We start from the raw sequence: 24798 nt of genomic DNA on the forward strand, positions 1-24798 counted from the left end.
TACTTGCGACTAATGCATGGGCCGGGGTATCTTAGTACTTAATTAAGTAGGATCAACTCATAGTTATTACTAATGTCAGTTGCTCGTCATCGATAAACCCTAATCTGGTAGGATGACCTACTAAAAAAGCCCATACCACCTATTCTATTTGGATGGCCCTGCTAACCCTTGACCATAAATACTTGAGATGGATGTAGCATGCTTAAAGAAAGAAATGTTTTAGGGTGCCTCGACAAACCCTAAATGATATAACCTTGGCTTTTAGGGTGCCTCGGCGTCGACAAACCCTAAATGATAAAACCTTAGCTTTTAGGGTGCCTCAGCATCGATAAACCCTAAATGATGAAAACTTAACTTAGCATTTAGGGTGCCTCAGCGTTGACAAACCCTAAATGATAAAACCTTGGCTTTTAGGGTGCCTCGGTGTTGATAAAAACCTAAATGATGAAAGCTTAGGCTTTTAGGGTGCCTCGGCGTCGACAAACCCTAAATGATAAAAGCTTAGCTTTTAGGATGCCTCGGTGTCGACAAACCCTAAATGATGAGACCATGATAATTCCTCACAAACCCTAAATGATGAGATCTTGTTCCTTGACAATAACCAACTTTTTGACCAAACTTTTTTCCTATTTAGAGTGAAACATGGCCAACAACGATGAGGCTGGCGGTTTGGGCAAGGTATTCTGGGAGCTGTCCCAGGTGATGGAGGAAGAACCTCACCGCTATGAGGATGCCACCCCCGACACCGATCCTGAGTACACGACCCCTGGTGGCGTCGGGGATGACACCACTGATGGTGCCGCCGACGATGCCACCACTGATGATGGCAGCACACGCACAGATGGCGGCCAACCGAAGAGGCAACGGAAGGACCGGCGCCCGAACGTGCTCGGCACCGTCAAGGAGGAATTTACTAAAGTGTCCTCCGAGGGGCATCCAACGGCACCCCTAGAAATAGTCAAGGGGTACGCGGGACAGCTCGGGTGCATTCTCAGGAGCACCGTCTCGATCAACACCGAGAACCTAAGGCATCATGACCGAGGGAATTTGCGCAACCTCCTCTTCACGAAGCTGCACGAACGATACAAGTTCCCCGGTGAGTTCGCAAACACATGCCTCTCAGGGAATAAAGTGAACAGTGCCGCCCTCACAAAGATGAGCACGGCCCTGGCTACTTGGAGAGCCTCGGTGAAGAGCATGATGGAAAAAGGTGATATTTATGAGAAGATCAAGGAGAAAAATCCTTCGATCAGCGAAGATGACTACCGTGAGTTCAAGATCAAGTGCGAGAGCAACGCATCTGCGGAATCAAGTCAATGGGGGAAAGAGATGCGGGACTTGAACTTAGGGGTCCACAAACTCGGTCCCGGCGGTTACAGAGTGGCGGAACCTATATGGGACAAGGAGGACGTGGAGCGTGCCGAGCAAGGCCTACCGCCCCTCTTCGAGAAATATCGTGACAAGCAGACCAGGAACTATGTCAGGGCCCGGTACAAGATTGACCCGGTAACCAAGGAGCTTACCACGGATCCGAAGACCAAGGCGCTTGAGCGTGTTCTGGTAAGGAATACACCCCCGCGTAATTAGCTCCATATGGTTGCATTCTAATTAATGAAGCCAAATTTCTAAAGGGTTCACGTTCCTTCCGCAGGACACTGAAAGCAGTAGCGCGGGGTCGTCTCAGAGCTCCCCTTTCGACACCCCTTTAAATAGGGCATTGAACATAATGAAAAACAAGGATAAGCTCAGTAAGCCGATGTCAGCTGGTCGTGTGGCCGGCAAAGGCTTGTCCACGAAATGGTCGGAGTACTATACCGCTGGCCGAAAGGAGAGAAAGACCAGCTCGGAAAGCCAGGAGCGCGAGGTTCAACAACTCAAGGCACAAGTGGCGTGGATTCTGGAGATCGTCGAAGAGCAAGTGCGAGACCAACTGGGAGTGATGATCACCGCCATTATGCCTACCTTGGTTTCTGGGCTACAGGCGTGGATTGCGGGCGGCCAATAGGGGCCACCCTTGATTCCTAGCTTCACGGGCAGCAACTCGCGCAACGCGCCGGCGGCGCCATTGGTGTCTCCGGCGGAGGCGGCATTGGTGTCTCCCGCGGCGGCGCCGACATTGTAGCTTAATACACCCGGTTGTTGGAAGAATACGCCGGCTGGCACCTCGGCAGCAAGCGGCCCCTCCGTCACTTGCACGCCCGCTGTTGGCGGTGCCTCGACATTAGCCGAGCTCGACGCCATCACGGTAACTAATTAAGCCTCTCGGTCGATGACTTCATCTCCTTGCCTTTGACTGGGCATCCCTGACGCCCTACATGTTTTCGCAGGGCGCCGCCGACGTTCCGTGCACTCTCCTGCACTTCGTGAACGATGAGTTGGTCGATGTCGCCAAGGGCAGAATCGTTCAACCGGGCAGCCGCGTGTTCCACTGTAATCAGATGCCACCCACAGTTTATAGGGTTCAACTGGTTCGGGTGCTGCCGGGCTTCGACGACATGTTACCTCCGTATCGACCCCATGGGGCCGATGAAGATGATGTGATGACCTCAGCGCCTGCATAAGCTAGCCCATGCTTTGGCCGAAGAGCCAGATTCGTTTGGGGGCGGGGGACACCACCCCATAGACAACGCCGCCAGTCATGCCGGCGCCAAGCCATGGCAAGACCCCCGCAACGCTACCGGACATGCCGGACATGGATATGGCACAGGATCCGGACATGCATATGGCACAGGATCCGGATGACGACAATGACGGTACATTTACCAACGTCGATAAGTACTTCAACGAACATGGGTAAGGTGACGAATTCTTGGGGCCTCCTTCTCAACCCAACCCTGCAAAAGACGATCTAGCTGGTACCGCGGAGAAACCCAGTTGCAACAGGCGTCGTCTGGCGTTCAGTTCTCAGGAGACGCCTCTAGCTGCCGCCTTCACCGAGCCTCAGATAGCCGAGGTGCGAAATATTATCAGCCCCAACACACTCAAGAAGGCTGTCTGTGAGCAGAACTCGATCCCATTACAGCAGAAGAAGAAGGGACGGAAAAGAAAGAGTAACAAGGGTGCGAGCCAGCCGGCACCGAGTACGATCCGTGCTCAGGACGGGCCACCTTCACCTAAGGATATCTCGAGGAGGGTGCATGTGGTGGGTAGGCGGATGCTACCGACTAATCTACTCAATGCTGCAACCGGTGCTATGCAGAGTCTGCATGATAGTGTTCTTTCTTTGGAGAAGCGGCGTCTCCGAGAGAATGATGTGGCATACCCAGTTTTCGTGGCCAAGGTGCCAAAGGGCAAGGGCTTTGTGGATAGCGCCATCAGGGGTATGATCGTCATGTGGTTTGATGACATCTTCGCTATGTTTAACCTTCATCCGCTGCACTACACCTTCGTTCAGCTATTTTTGCTGAGTATGGAGATGCGTATCATTACAGACAAGACCCCGGACATCGTGATAGTCGACCCCTTCTACATGCGTGCCAAGATCTTGGGTAGCGCAGGGGACCGGCAAGTCGCGAGTTCATACCTCGAAGGCGTCATTCTGGCAAACCCAGATAAGGATAACTTCCTCGTGCCTTACTTTCCCGAGTAAGTCATCCCCTCACCGCCCGTAACATATGATTTCTTAGATTTCGATAATTTTTTTCTAACATTCCGTGTTTTGTGCAGTGACACACATTGCACGCTCATCTTCATAAGCCCGAAATATTCCATGGCCACATATTTCGACTCGGGCCGTCAGTCGAAGAAAGACTACACAAATATTAAGAAAGTTCTTGATGATGTTCTCCCCGGCTACGCCAGATCTGGAGGCACCTTCAGCAGGCCAATTCATAGGTACGGCAAGCATGTGTTCGCCCACAAAACGACGTTCCCCTGCGTCAAGCAGCCGCCTGGTGGTCAGAAGGATGCCTAACTACGCCCTCCATCACATGCGGGCGATCGTACGGGACCATAATCACCTTCTGCTACCAAATAATCTCAAATATTGGGCCGCAAGCTTGTCAGCAATCCAGGACGCGGACATCATACAAGAATTCTTTCGCATCCAATCGGAGTTTGCGGAAATCATCCATCAAGATGTCCTTCATACCTCGGGGCAGTTCTACCTCAGATATCAACCGTCCAAAAGTGAGATAGACACAACGCTACAAATGCAGGCTGACAACGCCCACGATTTCATGACCATCACGATAGACGGCGGCTTCATCCACGCTCCGGTCCCTGAGTCGAGTCGAAAGTAGTGATGCTATGTGTAGTTCTGAAATATCGATTAGCTCATGTTGTAATTAAACTTTAATGAACTTGTATGTCTCTTTGGTTTGGACAGTCGTTCAACTTATATGTAATCGATGCTATTTCTTAGTAGGACCATGAATTGTGCTATTAATGTCTTGCTTTTCTCTTCCGATCCTTTTGTTGCATACTTATATATTGCTTATGTATTGTCTGTGAATTGCTACTAACGTTTTGTTTGTCTAGTGCATAGAGATGCCACCGTATGTCGTGTACAAGGGTAAGGTTCCCGGAGTCTACGACGACTGGGAGGAGTGTCGGAGACAGGTTCACCGTTTCAGCAGTAACAGTTACAAAGGGTACACCACTAGGGCGGAGGCGGAAGCAAGATACGCGCGCTATCTAGCGGGAGAGAGGAGGGAGCAGAGGAGGAACCGAATGAAGACCAGTTTCATCACGATGATGCTCATCGTGATGACTGTAGCTCTCTTCTATGTGATGGTAGTTTAGATGACCGATATCGACTTGTAATGTGAAGACAAACTCGCTACTCGCGGTCTCGAGACTTGTAATGTTCTAAACTTGTTCGGTCTTTTGAATTCGGAGACTAGTATGATGAATTGTATTTCGAGACTAATCTTCTATTGTATTCGATAAATCTGCTGTTGCTGTGTGGTGCTATCTATATTCTGTCCAGTAATATATTTTGTAACCTGTGCAAATATCATAAAAGAAAAAAAATTCCTAATATTCATACTAGTGGCGCACCATACAGCACATTAGTGGCGCACTGCTATAAAAAATACTAGTGGCGCATTATTTGTTAGTGCGCCATTAGTAATGGCGCACCGTGTGACTTACTAATGGCGCACTACCTTGTGCGCCACTACTGTCTGGTATACTAATGGCGCACCAGGGGTGCGCCATTAGTATTAGTTACTAATGGCGTGATGATAGTGGTGCACCTGTAGTGCGCCATTAATGGCCAAAACAGGTGAGCCACTAACATGCCTTTTCCTAGTAGTGATGCATGGCTTTCAAGCCAAATGATCAATCTTATGGCCACATTCATGGCATACTTTGTTCAAATGATCTAATATTGTGCACAAGGGTGCATCTTGGAATTCCAAACAATGTTGCCTAAGGGAGTTTTCATTTTCTTTGCACGGAAAATTCATTTTCCATTTTTCGAGTGCCCGAAATGAGTTTTTTGTGTGAAGGACCTACCATATATTTGTTGCAAAATTGGACCAAATCAATTTTCTAAAATACTAGGCCATATTTAATGCACAATTGACAAAATGGTTGGGTGTCAAAAGTTTTGATCCACCTCTGGTGAAAAAGACAAATTCCCGCCGATTCAGTAGGAAGCGGGTCAAATTTGAACTGTAGGTGCCTCATAGTTTGCTCTTTATTTTTTCCAAAAATCATTTCTAGTTACATAACTACCTATTTAATCATAAATACATGGTTTGGTGGCGATACGTTGAGGTTTGGACGGTGGCCGAGGGCCCCAACTCTAAAGCGCGTAAACTCGCATGCCCGCCGCATGGTCACCGCGTGACCGTGGCGTTGCCATGTGTTCTGGGTGGCCTAGGCATGTCTAGTGGGTTGGGAACTCCCCAGGTAGGTGCTAGGAAGAAAATCACAACATAATATTCTCACGAGGAGACCGATCGATGCTCAAACATGAATAAGCAGCCAAGTGTTTGATTAGCGGTACGAGAAATGCACATGGCTAATGGGTGTGAGTTTTGGCTGAGGATTATCAGTTACTAAGAAGACCGTCTTCACAAATATTCAGCTCAAAAGGAGGAGCCTAGGTGGTACTTGATTTGCAAAGTACCACACTGGACATAAATACGAATGTTGAAGCTGGGCTCAAAATAATGAAATGGATTGAGCTGGCATTTGGTGGAGGATGGTTAATTGGGCATAGGAAAGCACTGTAGAAAATGGATACCATTTGGACATGCCAAAGTGGTACTTCCTTCACAAAGTGTTTTTCTGAACAGAATAGGAACATGTTTTTTTTAATTATTTTTGAACTAGGCAAGGAAGGTTTTTTTACATATTTGACAAAGATATGACCCAAAGAATTTATGAGATTTTTTTGGAAATTTTGGGAATGACAGAAATATAGGTAGCTTCACAACCTCGGGCAAAAATTGCCACATGGACATGACACATAGGCAAAACTGATGAGGTGGCGCCTAGTCATAGCAACCCACCATAATTTACAAGGTTATGACCATCTATATTGGTCGTGATCAGCTAGAAATAAGGCAGCGGACCAGTGCTATCTGCTTTATGACCATTTTGTGTAAGGAAATTACGACCTTTTTGACCAAAATGGTCGTTATAGTTTAGGGTGTGGAGCCCCCCGAACAGCTTTTGACCAATTGGTCCGAAATGGTCATAGATCTATGACCAATTCTTCCAGGGTCACTGACAGAAGGTCACTAGTTGACATATTTCTTGTAGTGATACATGCATACATATCCAACAGCATGTCCAACAACATATTTCATCAAATCCAACAACATAGGTCAACAAAGTCTAACATATCCATATATACATAACCAAAAACAAGTTTCCAACAACATATCCAAACAAGTTTTCATAAACAACAAGGAAGCACCAGAAGAATAGTACACTCCATGAATCCAAGCTTCCTCATGTAAAGCAAAACTGCAAATTGGGAAAGATGAAAGTTAGAAGAAGAAGAAGACTAGTTAGAAGAAGAAGAAGAAGATTTTTTTCTTCTCTTTCTTTTTCGCCTCTCATCTTCTTTATCTTCTTCTTCTTCTTCTTCTTCTAACTAAGGTAGGTAAAAATGTCATTTTATTGCTAAGCTAGGTAAAAATGCTAAGTGTAGGTCATTTTGGAGCTAAGCTAGGTAAAATAGGTCATTTTAGAGCTTAGTAAGGTTATTATGTCATTTTGGAGGAAAATAAGTTAAGTCTATCATTTTGGAGCTAACAAAGATTATCATGCCATTTTTTACCTAAGTATGCTAAGTATGTCATAAATGAACTGAATAAGCTAAGTATAGCTCATTTTTTATCTAACTTAGGTAATTGTGCCATTTAGGAGGAAAATAAGCTAAGTATCCATTTGTAAAGCAAAACACTAGAGAAAACTTACCCTAATCACAACAAATGAGATGAAGATCGCAACTAAGGTAACAATTGATCCAACGGCATAATGATACCAAGCCTCATTATAAATGGCATATTTTCTAATCTTCTTAAGCTTTAGGCGCATTGCATCTATCTTCAAGCGCATTTGCATTCATCTTCATCTTGTGATCATCGATGACATCGACAACATACAACTCCAATGTCATCTTCTCATCTTCAATTCTTTTATTTCTTTCTTTCAAATACTCATTTTATTTTTCAACTAAATTTAACTTCTCGACAAGAGGGTCTGTTTCAAATTCCGGTTCACATACCTCCTAGAATAAAATATCTCTATGTCAACTTGATGGCCATAATTGTCATAAATGCAAAATGCAACCAATAGTTATGAAAGAGAATTTACCACATCCGAATCATAAAGCGGGCGAGGGCCGACCGGGACGGACATCAAGACCATGGCACTATGTATAAGAAACAATCATACAAAGTAAGAAAATTATAAATACCAACTATATAAATCATACAATCATACAACTAACTATATAAATCAAGTACAACATAAAAATTTGAATACCTAATAATCACTATCGGTAATGACATGCTCATCATCATCATTAATAAATGCACCGTCATCACTATCGGTAATGACGTGCTCATCATCATCATTAATAAATGCATCATCATGTGGAAGGCCACCTTTACCTAATCGTTCAAGCATTGACAGGTCACCTGCAGTAGTAACTTCTTCTTCCGGCTCTTCTTCTTCCGGCTCAGGGGTGAAGTCGAATTCACTATCGTTGTCTACTTCAATGTTCTGGGGTGGAGTAGAGCGTTTCTTGAAATGTTTTTTGGAAATACGTGTTTCTTGGAAGAATTCTCCTTTGTCATATGTGTCTTGGTTAATGTGAGGTTTATAATCCTTTTCATTGGGGGGAGGTGGTCTAACACGTGGCGGCACTTCATAAACGACGTCCCAACCACTGAGATTTGGATCACTTTGACAGGCCCACGGTAGATAGAAAACTTGGGTTGCCTGTTGAGCCATAATATAGACATCGGGAACATCCAAATGGGTGCTTTATTTGATTTCAACTAGCCCTATATGTTCATGAGTCCTTCTAGTCTCCCTCGGCTGGAACCAATAACATCTGAAGACTACGACGTTTGGTGGGTTTTCACCATAGAATTCAAGTTCATAAATTTCTTCAACTCTTCCATAATACTCGATACCTCCTTCGCCGATAGCAGAGACACAACAATTTGTAGATTTTCGGTTGGCCATAGATAGCTCTTTGCCATAGGTACGATAGCGATACCCGTTGATGTCGTATTTGTCAAATGAACGAACCTTGTAGTCAAAACCATTAGCTACTTGTCTCAGTTTGGCATCCATAATCTCTGAATTAGCCTGCAAGTTTAATACGAAAGGATTGTTGCATTAGTCGCAAATTAGCCAAAGAAATGAAAGGGTCAAATGGAAATTACCGTTTTTTGAACCAAGAGATGAAACTGGGATATTTGGCTCCTTGTTTTGCCAGAAGCTCATACTCTTCGATGGAATCCTTTTGGATCACCGCTCCATACAAGAATATGGCGACGTATCGACTGCATCAAATATCCAGGAATAAGAGAAGTTCAAAGGAATTAGAAGTTGTGAAACAATGTACCGAGATCTTACTCGATGTACAGCCGCACTTCTGTTAGGTTGTTCAAGAGATACAACGAAATGGTCCGCCATTCTTCAACATCCAACCTTACCGGTTTCCAACCACTGGCTGGTGCGAGATTCCCTTTGAATAGGATGAGGTTGGATTGACCCTTTTGAGGTTCGTCAGCATTGTACCGAGGCTTCGGATTATGCAAATGACGTTTTTTGGCTTCGTAGTGTGCTATCACGAAGTTTGCCGCCTCCTCAGTGATGAATGCCTCCGCCATCGATGCTTCTATTCTACGTTTATTTTTACATTTTTCTCGAAGCGTCTTCTGCATCCTCTCAGTTGAGTAGTGATAACCCACAAGTATAGGGGATCGCAACAGTTTTCGAGGGTAAAGTATTCTACCCAAATTTATTGATTTGACACAAGGGGAGCCAAAGAATAATCTCAAGTATTAGTAGCTAAGTTGTCAATTCAACCACACCTGGAAACTTAATATCTGCAGCAAAGTATTTAGTAGCAAAGTAATATGATAGTGGTGGTAACGGTAGCAAAAGGTAACAATAGTAAAAGTAATGTTTTTGGTATTTTGTAGTGATGACAACAATAGCAACGGGAAAGTAAATAAGCGAAGAACAATATATGAAAAGCTCGTAGGCAATGGATCGGTGATGGAGAATTATGCCGGATGCAGTTCATCATGTAATAGTCATAACCTACGGTGACACAGAACTAGCTCCAGTTCATTGATATAATGTAGGCATGTATTCCGAACATAGTCATACGTGCTTATGGAAAAGAACTTGCATGCCATCTTTTGTCCTACCCTCCCGTGGCAGCGGGGTCCTTATGGAAACTAAGGGATATTAAGGCCCCCTTTTAATAGAGTACCGGAACAAAGCATTAACACATAGTGAATACATGAATTCCTTAAACTACGGTCATCACCGATAAGTATCCCGATTATTGTCACTTCGGGGTTAACGGATCATAACACATAATAGGTGACTATAGACTTGCAAGATAGGATCAAGAACTCACATATATTCATGAAAACATAATAGGTTCAGATCTGAAATCATGGCACTCGGGCCTAGTGACAAGCATTAATCATAGCAAAGTCATAGCAACATCAATCTCAGAACATAATGAATACTAGGGATCAAACCCTAACAAAACTAACTCGATTACATGATAGATCCCATCCAACCCATTACCGTCCAGCAAGCCTACAATGGAATTACTCACGCACGGCGGTGAGCATCATGGAATTGGTGATGGAGGATGGTTGATGATGACGATGGCGACGGATTCCCCTCTCCGGAGCCCCGAACAGACTCCAGATCAGCCCTCCCGAGAGGTTTTAGGGCTTGGCGGCGGCTTTGTATCGTAAAACGCGATGAATTCTTCTCTCTGGTTTTTTTCTCCCCGAAACACAATATATAGAGTTGGAGTTGGAGTCGGAGAGGCACCAGGGGGCCCACGAGGTTGGGGGGCGCACCCTAGGGGGCAGGCGCGCCCCACCCTCATGGACAGGTGGTGGGCCCCTGGCCTTCATATTTTGCAGGTATTTTTTTATATTTTCCAAAAAGTTGCTCCGTGAAGTTTCAGGTCATTCCGAGAACGTTTGTTTCTGCACATAAATAACACCATGGTAATTTTGCTGAAAACAGCGTCAGTCCGGGTTAGTTCCATTCAAATCATGCAAGTTAGAGTCCAAAACAAGGGCAAAAGTGTTCGGAAAAGTAGATACGACGGAGACGTATCAAGTAGCACCAACTGTCGTGGAAATATCACGGCAGATGTCCTAGTGTGAGGACTTAGTCGTGAGGCCAACGCATCTATGTGGTAGCTTGAGAGGGGTTGAGTGGAATCGAGAGACGCAACGCAAGACAAGGGTTTAGACAGCTTTGGGCCCTGGGAAACACCATCCGGTAACAACCCTACGTGTTGTTTGAGGCTATCTCTCATTATGATCATGAGGAAGTCGGCGTAAACCGGCTCTCCCAGTTAACCATAACCCTTTAAGATTGTTTCTTCTTCCTTGTCCCTCTTTAGGGAGCCCTGTCCCTCCTTATATAAGTTGAAGGGGCGGGTTACATGTAGAGTCCAACTCGGACTTAAGACTTGACTATTATGGCTTCTCTTCATGGGCTTATTAACATCTTGGGCTTCATAACTCCTGGCAACCCAGTTATCACTGTCTGCCGGGTTATAACTGGTGCCGGTTTAAGATGGTCTGCCGGTTTATGATTGTCTGCTGAGTTATCATCTGACTTAACTCCTGTCTTAACTGTCAGCCAGTTTAACAACCTGCCGGTTTACCGTCTGGGTTAACTGCCTGTTTTACATGTCTGTCTTAACTATCAGTCGGTTTATCGTCTGACTTAACACCAACCGGTTTACCACCTACCTTAACACCTGTCAATTTACCGTCCATCTTAGCCATCTGTCTTAACTGTCAGTCGGTTTACTAAGTCCCAGCCTGGTTATAACTCCGGTCGGATAATACCGCGAGGTATATCCCCGACAGCAACGATTTTGCACGCCCCCCCCCCCAATCGTGCCTCGGTTGGGAGATACAAAATCAAGTGTTGCATTGGATTAAAGAAGCTTGGCGAAAAGATCATCTCTAACTTGCAGATCAACTCCGGTGCCAACTGTTCCATTTCTTCTAGGAGGCCAGGCGATAGTACTTTCGCACAAAGAACACAGAAGAAATAGCTTAGCTCTACCAGTACTAGCCATTCATCCTCAGGGATGAAGCCACGCAACATCACCGGCATTATCCGCTCGATCCATATGTGCCAATCATGACTTTTTAGACCAAATTTTTTCAACTTTTGAAGACTCGCTCCCCTCTTTAGATTTGTTGCATACCCATCGGGGAACATCAACTGCATTTTCACCCACAAAATAATTTCCTTCATAGCTGGCCTTCCAAGATTGAACCATGCCTTTCGCTTTGTCCAGTTCCCCTTTCCTTTTGGTTCTTTCATGTTTTGTAACGGTCTATCACATAGCTCCTCTTGATCGACTCTAGCCTTAGTATTATCCTTTGATTTCCCCTCTATGCCGAACAATGTACCAAAAATGGCTTCGGCGATATTCTTTTCAGTGTGCATCACGTCGATGTTGTGTGAGCAAATGAGATCTTTGAAGTAAGGCAGATCCCATAAGCATGTCTTGTGAGTCCATGCGTGTTCCTTATTATACCCTGGACGCTCTGGATCTGGCTCGAGAGCGTTTAACTGATCTAGACTCTGTTGGCCTGTCAACGCAGGTGGTGCAGAGTGTTTGACAACTCTACCTTTGATGAAGTTCTTCTTGTCTTTCCTGAACTTATGGCCAGGATGTACAAACGTTCTATGCAAGTCAAAGAAACTATACTTGCGCCCTGCCGTCAGCCAACGAAACTCAAGAGCTCCCTTGCATGTGGGGCACGGGAACCTTCCATGCACACACCAGCCAACGAATAGCGCATACGCCGGCAAGTCATGCGCCGAGTACATGTACCAGGCACGCATTATGAAGTTCTCTTTGCTAAAGGCGTCGTATGTCTTGAACCCATTATCCCAAGCTTCTTGCAATTCGTCCTTAAGCGGTTGCATGTACACATCCATATTCTTCCCCAGATAGTTGGGCCCTGGAATTATCAACGTCAGGAAAATGTTATTTCTTTGCATAATCTGCCCGGGGGGAGATTGAGTTGAATGACAAACATGGGCCAACAGCTGTATGCGGTTGCCATCTGACCAAACACACTGAACCTATCTGTGCTGACAGCAACTCGAGGATGCCTTGGATCTGCCTTTTTTCCTTATGTAATGCATCGAAGCGCTTCCACGCTTCACCATCTGAGGTGTGCACCATCATCACATTCCCATCTGCATCTAGTTTGGTTCTTTTGCCCGTTTTGTGCCATGTCATCTGTCTAGCCGTCTCTTTGACCATGAAAAGACGTTGAAGTCTTGGTACAATTGGCATATACCGAAGAACATTAACGGGTATTTTGGTCTGCATCTTCTCACCCATACCGTTGTCTACCACAACATACCTAGAAGAATTGCAAATGGGACAATAGTTCAAGTCCTCATACTGAAGCCTAAATAAGACACATCCTTTCTCACAGGCATGTATCTTCTCACAGGGCATCTTAAGAGCATGGAGGATTTTGTTTGACTGGTACAGGTTTGGAGGTAGCACATGGCCTTTGGGTAGAAATCGTCTGAATACTGTCATCATCGCGTCGTAGCATTCTCTGCCCAAGTTGAATTGAGCATTCAGAGCCAATATTTGTGAGATGGCATCCAGTTGACAAAGCTCCGTGTGCTCGTGGAGAGGATGTTTTGAGGACTCAAACATTTCAGTGAAGGCCTTTGCAGATTCCTCCATCTCCTCGTCCGAGTCCCGAGCATCGTCAAAGTCTAGCACCATGTCTGCGGTCCCAGTACCATGCTCGTCGGTGCGACGACGAACCACCTCGGCTCTGGCACGTTGGGCATACTCACCATGTAATGTCCAGACCGTGTAACCATGCGTAAAACCAAAGTTCTGCAGGTCTTTACTCATTTCAAGCTCATCCCACTTTTTATAGTTGTCGCAACGGGCACAGGGGCACCGGCTTAATTCCTGGCCATTTGCAAATGCGGCTCTAACAAACCCCTTGGTTTTTGTTAACCATTCCTCGGTCCAAACTTTCTGACTAGTGTAACCGATGTACATCCATGCATGATCACTCATATTAACTTCCTACTGGACACACAAGAAATATATACATAATTAAGCAAACCATGCATATCCATCAGTTAATGGATTTTGTCAGTTTTATTATGTCCATGCAACCTACACGCTAATAGGTAAAGATAGGTCCTAATCCTACCCGAGTATGTGTAGATTGGGTTCGTTTTCCCATGCTCTGCTCCAGATCTGACGCAAAATTTCGGCAGCACCTCCCCGCTGTTCTCCTGATACACGTCTCAGCAATAAGCAAGAGAGGATGTGTACCCAGAGAACAACAGGGAGGCACTGACGAAATTCTGCATCGGATCCAGAGCAGAGCATATGGGAAAATGAACCCAATCTACACATACTCGGCCTGTCCAGGGATAACGTTGGACAATTCAAAAGAATCACGATTATAAATATGCAAATGCATGCATATTTATAGATGTAACCCTTCCGAACGGGAGACGCATAGTGGTTACGCATACTGATGATTGACACCTATAGCTAGCAAGTTTCATCGGCACGAAGATCGGAACAGAGCAAATGAAGGGGGGAGGAGCAGACGTCATTTGTGCTCACCAACGAACACAGGGGCAAAGCTCGTCGAACACCAGACCCTCGCAGCGATGAAATAGCCGCACATTTGAATCGAAAGATGAATAACATAGCAATTTTGTTTCTTCCATCGACCTAACTAAAATAATACAACAGGATGAGCGGGTTAGGGGGTCCTTGGCATCGATGGAACCCTAAATAGCAAGTATTCGACACCGACAGCCACATGTAACTCGCACCGACGATACTTTCTATTTAGGGTTCCATTGACACCGAGGAACCCCTAACCCGCTCGTCCCCAGACGCCCTCTTTTTCATTTCCTTCTTCTTCTTTTTCTTCTTCTTCTTCTTCTTCTTCTTCTTCTTCTTCTTATTCTTTATTCTTCTCCCTCCTCCTCTTCCTCCCTCCTCCTCCTCCTCCTTCTACTCTAAAATAAACTAAACTAAAACTAAACTGAAAATAAAACTAAACTAAAACTAAAACTAAAACAGAAACTAAACTAAAATAAACTAAAAAAACTAAACTAAAAAAAGGGGGAAGAAAAAACCTGCAGGCGCCGGTGGAGGGCGTGGTCGGCCGGTGGGGCGGGGCGGTGCAGGGTCGCGGGGAGGAGGGCGGCAGCGGGGCGGGGCGGCGCAGGGCCGCGGGAAGGGGTCCGGCACCGGGGCGGCCCGGCGCAGGCCTCTCCAGCGGCGGGGTGCGGTGGGGCCACGGGCGCGGCGGGTCAACGGGGGCGGGGGGAGGGCTGGATGGCGACGGGGGCTGGGTCCGGGGGGCGGGGCTGGCGGGCGGCGGTGGCGGGGGAGGAGAGACGCGGGCGCGCGGGAGGGAGATAGAGAAAGAGAGAGAGGGGGGAGATGGCTCGGCCCGTTAAGTGGGTGCTACGTCTTGAGCTTGCGTTGGTTTTCCCCGAAGAGGAAGGGATGATGCAGCAGAGTAGCGTAAGTATTTTCCTCAGTTTTTGAGAACCAAGGTATCAATCCAGTAGGATCCCACGCTCAAGTCCCACGTACCTGCACAAAGCGATAGCTACTCGCAACCAACGCGACTAGGGGTTGTCAATCCCTTCACGGTCACTTACGAGAGTGAGATCTGATATATATAATATTTTGGTATTTTTGGTATAAAGATGCAAAGTAAAAAAGTAAAGGCAAAGTAAAAAGCAAAACAAGATTAAAGTGATGGAGATTGATATGATGAGAATAGACCCGGGGGCCATAGGTTTCACTAGTGGCTTCTCTCAAGAGCATAAGTATTCTACGGTGGGTGAACAAATTACTGTTGAGCAATTGACAGAATTGAGCATAGTTATGAGAATATCTAGGCATGATCATGTATATAGGCATCACGTTCGTGACAAGTAGATCAAAACGATTCTGCATCTACTACTATTACTCCACTCATCGACCGCTATCCATCATGCATCTAGAGTATTAAGTTAAAAACAGAGTAACACTTAAGCAAGATGACATGATGTAGAGAGATAAATTCATGCAATATGAAATAAACCCCATCTTGTTATCCTCGATGGCAATGATACAATACGTGCCTTGCCGCCCCTTCTGTCACTGGGTAAGGACACCGCAAGATCGAACCCAAAGCTAAGCACTTCTCCCATGGCAAGAACTACCAATCTAGTTGGCCAAACCAAACGGATAATTCGAAGAGACTTGCAAAGATAACCAATCATACATAAAAGAATTCAGAGAACATTCAAATATTATTCATAGATAGACTTGATCATAAACCCACAATTCATTGGTCTCAACAAACAAACCGCAAAAAGAAGATTACATCGAATAGATCTCCACAAGAGAGGGGGAGAACTTTGTATTGAGATTCAAAGAGAGAGAAGAAGCCATCTAGCTACTAACTATGGACCCGAAGTTCTGAGGTAAACTACTCACACTTTATCGGAGGGGCTAGGATGATGTAGAAGCCCTCCGTGATGACGGCCCTCTTCCGGCGGAGCTCCGGAACAGGCCCCAAGATGGGATCTCGTGGATACAAAAAGTTGCGGCGGTGGAATTAGGTTTTTGGCTCCTGTTCTGATCGTTTGGGGGTACGTGTGTATATATAGGAGGAAGAAGTACGCCGGAGGAGCAACGAGGGGCCCACAAGGCAGGGGGCGCGCCCCCACCCTCGTGACCACCTCTTTTGTTCCTTGGAGCAGGGTCCAAGTCTCCTGGATCACGTTCGGTGAGAAAATCACGTTCCCGAAGATTTTATTCCGTTTGGACTCCGTTTGATATTCCGAAACACTGAAATAGGCAAAAAAACAACAATTCTGGGCTAGGCCTCCGGTTAATAGGTTAGTCCCAAAAATAATATAAAAGTGGAAAATAGAGCCCAATATAGTCCAAAACAGTAGATAATATAGCATGGAGCAATCAAAAATTATAGATACGTTGGAGATGTATCAGGCATCCCCAAGCTTAATTCCTGCTCGTCCTCGAGTAGGTAAATAATAAAAAGAGAATTTTTGATGCGGAGTGCTACTTGGCATAATTTCAATGCAAATCTTCTTAATTGTGGTATGAATATTCAGATTAGAAAGATTCAAGACAAAAGTTTATATTGACATAAAAATAATAATACTTCAAGCATACTAACAAACAAATTATGTCTTCTCAAAATAACATGGCCAAAGAGAGTTATCCCTACAAAATCATATAGTCTGGCTATGCTCCAACTTCACCACACAAAGTATTTAAATCATGCACAACCCCGATGACAAGCCAAGCAATTGTTTCATACTCTAACTTTTTCAAAACTTTTTCAATATTCACGCAATACATGAGCGTGAGCCATGGATATAGCACTATAGGTGGAATAGAATGGTGGTTGTGGAGAAGACAAAAAGGAGAAGATGGTCTCACATCAACTAGGCGTATCAACGGGCTATGGAGATGCCCATCAATAGATATCAATGTGAGTGAGTAGGGATTGTCATGCAACGGATGCACTAGAGCTATAAATGTATGAAAGCTCAACAAGAAACTAAGTGGGTGTGCATCCAACTTGCTTGCTCACGAAGAGTTAGGGCAATTTTGAGGAAGCCCATCATTGGAATATACAAACCAAGTTCTATAATGTAAAATTCCCACTAGTATATGAAAGTGACAACATATGAGACTCTCGATATGAAGAACATGGTGCTACTTTGAAGCACAATATATGAGACTTGCTATATCATGGTGCTACTTTGAAGCACAAGTGTGGAAAAAGGATAGTAGCATTGCCCCTTTTTATTTATTTTCTTTTTTTTGGGCCTTATTTTTTCTTTGGCCTTTCTCCTTTTTTTATTGGGAAAATGCTCTAGTGAATGATGATCATCACACTTCTATTTATTTACAACTCAATGATTACAACTCGATTCTAAAACAAAGTATGACTCTATATGGATGCCTCCGGCGGTGTACCGGGATATGCAATGAATCAAGAGTGACAAGTATGAAGAAATTATGGACGGTGGCTTTGCCACAAATACTATGTCAACTACATGATCATGCTAAGCAATATGACAATGATGAATGTGTCATGATGAACTAGATGGTGGAAAGTTGCATGGCAATATATCTCGGAATGGCTATGGAAATGCCATAATAGGTAGGTATGGTGGCTGTTTTGAGGAAGGTATATGGTAGGTGTATGATACCGGCGAAAGGTGCGCGGTATTAGAGAGGCTAGCAAAGGTGGAAGGGTGAGAGTGCGTATAATCCATGGACTCAACATTAGTCATAAAGAACTCATATAATTATTGCAAAACTCTAGAAGTTATCAAAGCAAAGTATTATGCGCATGCTCCTAGGGGGATAGATTGGTAGAAAAAGACCATCGCTCGTCCCCGATCGCCACTCATAAGGAAGACAATCAATAAACAAATCATGCTCCAACTTCGTTACATAACGGTTCACCATACGTGCATGCTATGGGAATCACAAACTCTAACACAAGTATTCTTTAAATTCACAACTACTCAACTAGCATGACTTTAATATTATCACCTCCATATCTCAAAACAATTATCATGCTTCAATCTTTTCTTAGTATTCAACACACTCAAAAGAAAGTTTCACAAATCTTGAATACCAAGCATATTATTATTAAGCAAATTACCATGCTATTAAGAGACTCTCAAAATAATTTAAGTGAATCATGAGAGATCAATAGTTTCTTTAAAACGAATCCACCACCGTGCTCTAAAAGATCTAAGTGAAGCACATAGAGCAAAATTATAATGCTCAAAAGATATAAGTGAAGCACATAGAGAAAAATTATCTAGCTCAAAAGATATAAGTGAAGCACATAGAGCAAAATTATAATGCTCAAAAGATATAAGTGAAGCACATAGAGCAAAATTATCTAGCTCAAAAGATATAAGTGAAGCACATAGAGCAAAATTATCTAGCTCAAAAGATATAAGTGAAGCACATAGAGCAAAATTATAATGCTCAAAAGATATAAGTGAAGCACATAGAGCAAAATTATCTAGCTCAAAAGATATAAGTGAAGCACATAGAGCAAAATTATCTAGCTCAAAAGATATAAGTGAAGCACATAGAGCAAAACTACTTAGCTCAAAAGATATAAGTGAAGCACATAGAGCAAAAACTACTTAGCTCAAAAGATATAAGTGAAGCACATAGAGCAAAACTACTTAGCTCAAAAGATATAAGTGAAGCACATAGAGTATTCTATCAAATTTTAATTCATGTATGGCTCTCTCAAAATGTGTGTACAGCAAAGATGATTGTGGAATACTAATACACAAATACACAAATAATACAAGACGCTCCAAGCAAAACACATATCATGTTGGTGAATAAAAATATAGCTCCAAGTAAATTACCGATGGAAGTGGACGAAAGAGGGGATGCCTTCCGGGGCATCCCCAAGCTTTGACTTTTTGGTGTCCTTGGATTATCTTGGGGGTGCCATGGACATCCCCAAGCTTAGGCTCTTGCCACTCCTTGTTCCATGATCCATCAAAAGAATTCACCCAAAACTTGAAAACTTCACAACACAAAACTCAAAATAGAAAACTCATGAGCTCTGTTAGCGAAAGAAAACAAAAGACCACTTAAAGGTACTGTAATAAACTCATTATTTATTTATATTGGTGTTAAACCTACTGTATTACAACTTCCATATGGATTATAAACTATTTTACTAGCCATAGATTCATCAAAATAAGCAAACAACACACGAAAAACAGAATCTGTCAAAAACAGAACAGTCTGTAGTAATCTGTAGCTAGCGCAAGATCTGGAACCCCAAAAATTCTAAAATAAATTGCTGGACGTGAGGAATTTATCTATTAATAATCGTCAAAAATAATTAACTAAATAGCACTCTTCAAATAAAAATTACAGCAGTTCTCGTGAGCGCTAAAGTTTCTGTTTTTTACAGCAAGTTCAACAAGACTTTCCCCAAGTCTTCCCAACGGTTCTACTTGGCACAAACACTAATTAAACACAAAAAAACACAACCAAAACGGAGGCTAAATAATTTATTTATTACTAACAGGAGAAAAAAGCAAGGAATAAAAATAAAATTGGGTTGCCTCCCAACAAGCGCTATCGTTTAACGCCCCTAGCTAGGCATAAAAGCGAGGATATCCACAAGATCGAACCCAAAGCTAAGCACTTCTCCCATGGCAAGAACTACCAATCTAGTTGGCCAAACCAAATGGATAATTCGAAGAGACTTGCAAATATAACCAATCATACATAAAAGAATTCAGAGAACATTCAAATATTATTCATAGATAGACTTGATCATAAATCCACAATTCATCGGTCTCAACAAACACACCGCAAAAAGAAGATTACATCGAATAGATATCCACAAGAGAGGGGGAGAACTTTGTATTGAGATTCAAAGAGAGAGAAGAAGCCATCTAGCTACTAACTATGGACCCGAAGGTCTGAGGTAAACTACTCACACTTCATCGGAGGGGCTAGGATGATGTAGAAGCCCTCCGTGATGACGGCCCTCTTCCGGCGGAGCTCCGGAACAGGCCCCAAGATGGGATCTCGTGGATACAGAAAGTTGCGGCGGTGGAATTAGGTTTTTGGCTCCTGTTCTGATCATTCGGGGGTACATGTGTATATATAGGAGGAAGAAGTACGCCAGAGGAGCAACGAGGGGTCCACGAGGCAGGGGGGGCGCGCCCCCACCCTCGTGACCGCATCTTTTGTTCCTTGGAGCAGGGTCCAAGTCTCCTGGATCATGTTCGATGAGAAAATCACGTTCCCGAAGATTTTATTCCGTTTGGACTCCGTTTGATATTCCGAAACACTGAAATAGGCAAAAAAACAGCAATTCTGGGCTGGGCCTCCGGTTAATAGGTTAGTCCCAAAAATAATATAAAAGTGGAAAATAGAGCCCAATATAGTCCAAAATAGTAGATAATATAGCCTGGAGCAATCAAAAATTATAGATACGTTGGAGACGTATCAGTGGGCCTTCTTTGCCGTCTGCTAGCAGACGGCAAAGACGGCGGCCGTTTAGGGATGGCCCACGTCTCCTGTTTGCCGTCCGCCGGCGGATGGCAAAGAACCTGACCTAGCCATGCCGTGCCCTATGGGGCCCACCTGGCCCTTTGCCGTCTGCCTTCTAACTCTTTGACGTTAGCTGGCTGATGGCAAAGAAGCAGCGGACGGCAAATAGACTTTTTGCCATCCGCACTTTCTTTGCCGTTCGCTTTGTGGGAGCGGACGGCAAAGAGGCTCTTCGCCGTCAGCCGGCAGACGACAAAGAGGTGGAAGACGGCAAATTGCCAGATTCCAGTAGTGTATGGAAAAGAACTTGCATGAAATCTTTTGGCCTACCCTCCCGTGGCAGCGGGGTCCTATTGGAAACTAAGGGACATATTAGGTGACTATAGACTTGCAAGATAGGATCAAGAACTCACATATATTCATGAAAACATAATAGGTTCAGATATGAAATCATGGCACTCGGGCCCTAGTGACAAGCATTAAGCATAGCAAAGTCATAGCAACATCAATCTCAGAACATAGTGGATACTAGGGATCAAACCCTAACAAAACTAACTCGATTACATGATAAATCTCATCCAACCCACCACCGTCTAGCAAGCCTACGATGGAATTACTCACGTATGGCGGTGAGCATCATGAAATTGGTGATGGAGGAAGGTTGATGATGATGATAGCGACGGATTTCCCTCTCCGGAGCCTCGAACGGACTCTAGATCAGCCCTCTCGAGAGAGATTAGGGCTTGGCGGCGGCTCTGTATCGTAAAACACGGTGAATCCTTCTCTCTTATTTTTTTCTCCCCGAACACGAATATATGGAGTCAAGATGGACGTCAATGGAGCATCAGGGGGCCCACGAGGCAGGGGGCGTGCCCAGGGGGTAGGCGCACCCCCCACCCTCGTGGACAGGGTGTGGGCCCCCTGATGTGGATTCTTCCGCCAGTATTTTTTATATATTCCAAAAATAATCTCCACTGATTTTCAGGTCATTCCGAGAACTTTTATTTTTGCACAATGGCAATTCTGCTGAAAACAGCGTCAGTACGGGTTAGTTCCATTCAAATCATGCAAGTTAGAGTCCAAAACAAGGGAAAAAGTGTTTGGAAAAGTAGATACGACGAAGACGTATCAACTCCCCCAAGCTTAAACCTTTGCTTGTCCTCAAGTAATTCAGTTGATAAACTGAAAGTGATAAATAAAGACTTTTCCAAACTTTGTTTTCTCTTGTTGTTGCAAATATTTAAAGCCAGCATTCAAGTTTTCAGAAATATTATGAACTAACCATATTCACAATAACATTTAGGTCTCATGTTTACTCATATCAATGGCATAATCAACTAGCGAGCAATAATAATAAATCTTGGATGACAACACTTTATCAAAACAATCATAATATGATATAAAAAGATGGTATCTCGCTAGCACTTTCTGGGATCGCAAAACATAAATGCAGAGCACCCCTGAAGATCAAGGGCTGACTGGAAATTGTAATTCATGGTAAAAGAGATCCAGTCAAGTCATACTCAATGTAAACTAACAATAATACATGGAAATGACAGCGGTGCTCTCCAACTGGTGCTTTTTAATAAGAGGATGATGACTCAACATAAAGTAAATGGATAGGCCCTTCGCAGAGGGAAGCATGGATTTGTATAGGTGCCAGAGCTCGATTTTGAAATAGAGATGAATAATATTTTGAGCGGTATACTTTCATTGTCAACGTAACAACCGAGAGATCTCGATATCTTCCATGCTACACACATTATAGGCGGTTCCCAAGCAGAATGGTAAAGTTTATACTCCCCCATCACCAACAAGCATCAATCCATGGCTTGCCCGAAACAACGGGTGCCTCCAACTACCAACAATCCTGGGGGAGTTTTGTTTGCAATTATTTTGCTTTGATTTGATTTGAGCATGGGACTGGGCATCCTGGTGACCAGCCATTTTCTCGTGGGTGAGGAGCGGAGTCCACTCCTCTTGAGAATAACCCACCTAGAATGGAAGATACAGACAACCCTAGTTGATACATGAGCTATTCGAGCATACAAAACAGAATGTTTATTTGAAGGTTTAGAGTTTGGCACATACAAATTTACTTGGAATGGCAGGTAGATAACGTATATGGGCAGGTATGGTGGACTCATACAGAATAACTTTGGGGTTTATGGAGTTGGATGCACAAGCAGTATTCCCGCTTAGTACAAGTGAAGGCTAGAAAGAGACTGGGAAGCAACCAGCTAGAGAGCGACAACAGTCGTGAACATGCATTAAAATTAATCAACATCGAAAGCAAGCATGAGTAGGATATAATTCACCATGAACATAAATATCATGGAGGCTATGTTGATTTTGTTTCAACTACATGCGTGAACATGTGCCAAGTCAAGCCACTAGAATCATTCAAAGGAGGATACCACCCTATCATACCACATCACAACCATTTTAATAGCATGTTGGCACGCAAGGTAAACCATTATAAACTCCTAGCAAATTAAGCATGGCATAAGCAACTATAATCTCTAATTGTCACTGCAAACATGTTTCATTCATAATAGGCTGAATCAGGAACGATGAACTAATCATATTTACAAAAACAAGAGAGGTCGAGTTCATACCAGCTTTCCTCATCTCAATCAGTTCATCATATATCGTCATTATTGCCTTTCACTTGCACGACTGAATAGTGTGGATAATAATAATAGTGCATGTGCATTGGACTAAGCTGAATCTACAAGCATTCAACTCAAGAGAGAAGACAAGGTAATATGGGCTCTTTGTTAGATCAACAATAATGCAAATGAGAGTCACTCAACATTTTCATCAAGGTCTTCTCCTCTCGACCCCCAAAGAACAAGAAAAGAAATAAAACTATTTACGCGGGAAGGCGCCCAACAAGCAAAAGAACAACGAGAAATGTTTTTGGGTTTTGTTTTTAATTAGTACTACTACAGGCATGGAAAGTAAACTAGCTAAAAGCTACAACTAATTTTTTTGGTTTTTCCTAAGGTTTTTCAAACACACAAGAAGAAAGATTAAAAATAGAAAATAAACTAGCATGGATGATACAATGAAAAAGTATGAGCACCGACAATTGGAATGAGTGTTTGAACATGAATGTAATGTCGGTGAGAAATACATACTCCCCCAAGTTTAGGCTTTTGGCCTAAGTTGGTCTATGCCCATGGATCAAAACTGCCCTCTCCGGTGTACTGAGGAGGGTCTTCGGGGTGCCACTGGTTGGCAATCTCCTTTGGATCCCACTGATAAATAGACTGACGGTTAGGATCAGATTGTGGCTCCGGCTCTGGAGCTGATGTCAGGCTCTGGTATGCCTGAATGGCTTCCGGCGAAACAAGGTACGTGCCTGAAAATATGTTGAACAAAGAGGGAGCTGGCAGGGTGATAGTCTCAAAGTGCTTCTTATCAAATATTAGTCTATAGTTAAGCATCTTCTTCTTATGCTTAACAATAAAATCATGTGCTACCATGATCTTATAATGTAGAAAAACATGAGGCAGCAACTTTTCCTCTTTCTCATAATGCCTAATAGGTATGTTAAGTGTGCAGCAAGGCGCGAGGCGAAGATGCTTCCCAAGACGGGACCCTTTGTACGGTTCATATTTAACCGTTTAGCAACAATAGCGCCTAAACTAAAAGTGGTATCACGAAACAAAGCATGGCGCAAAATGACAATATCAAGGGCACTAAGATTTCCATAGTTCCCGCGACCAATTAAGCATCTACTAGAAAATATTGCAAAGTAACATAGAACAGGAAAATGTATGCTAGTGATTCTTGCACCGGAAACTTTCCTCGTTTCCCCTATATCGATTGCATCAATAAATCCCTCCACATCATTACGATGTGTTCCTCTATGCTGCCCTCAAAGGGTATCCTACAAACCCGGCAAAAATCGTAAAGTGACATCTCCTTATGCTCATCATATAAATAAAATTCCATCGAAGGTGGTGATC

Source organism: Triticum urartu, chromosome 2 (genome assembly GCF_003073215.2).
Source record: "Triticum urartu cultivar G1812 chromosome 2, Tu2.1, whole genome shotgun sequence".
In the NCBI taxonomy this organism is placed as follows: Eukaryota; Viridiplantae; Streptophyta; class Magnoliopsida; order Poales; family Poaceae; genus Triticum; species Triticum urartu.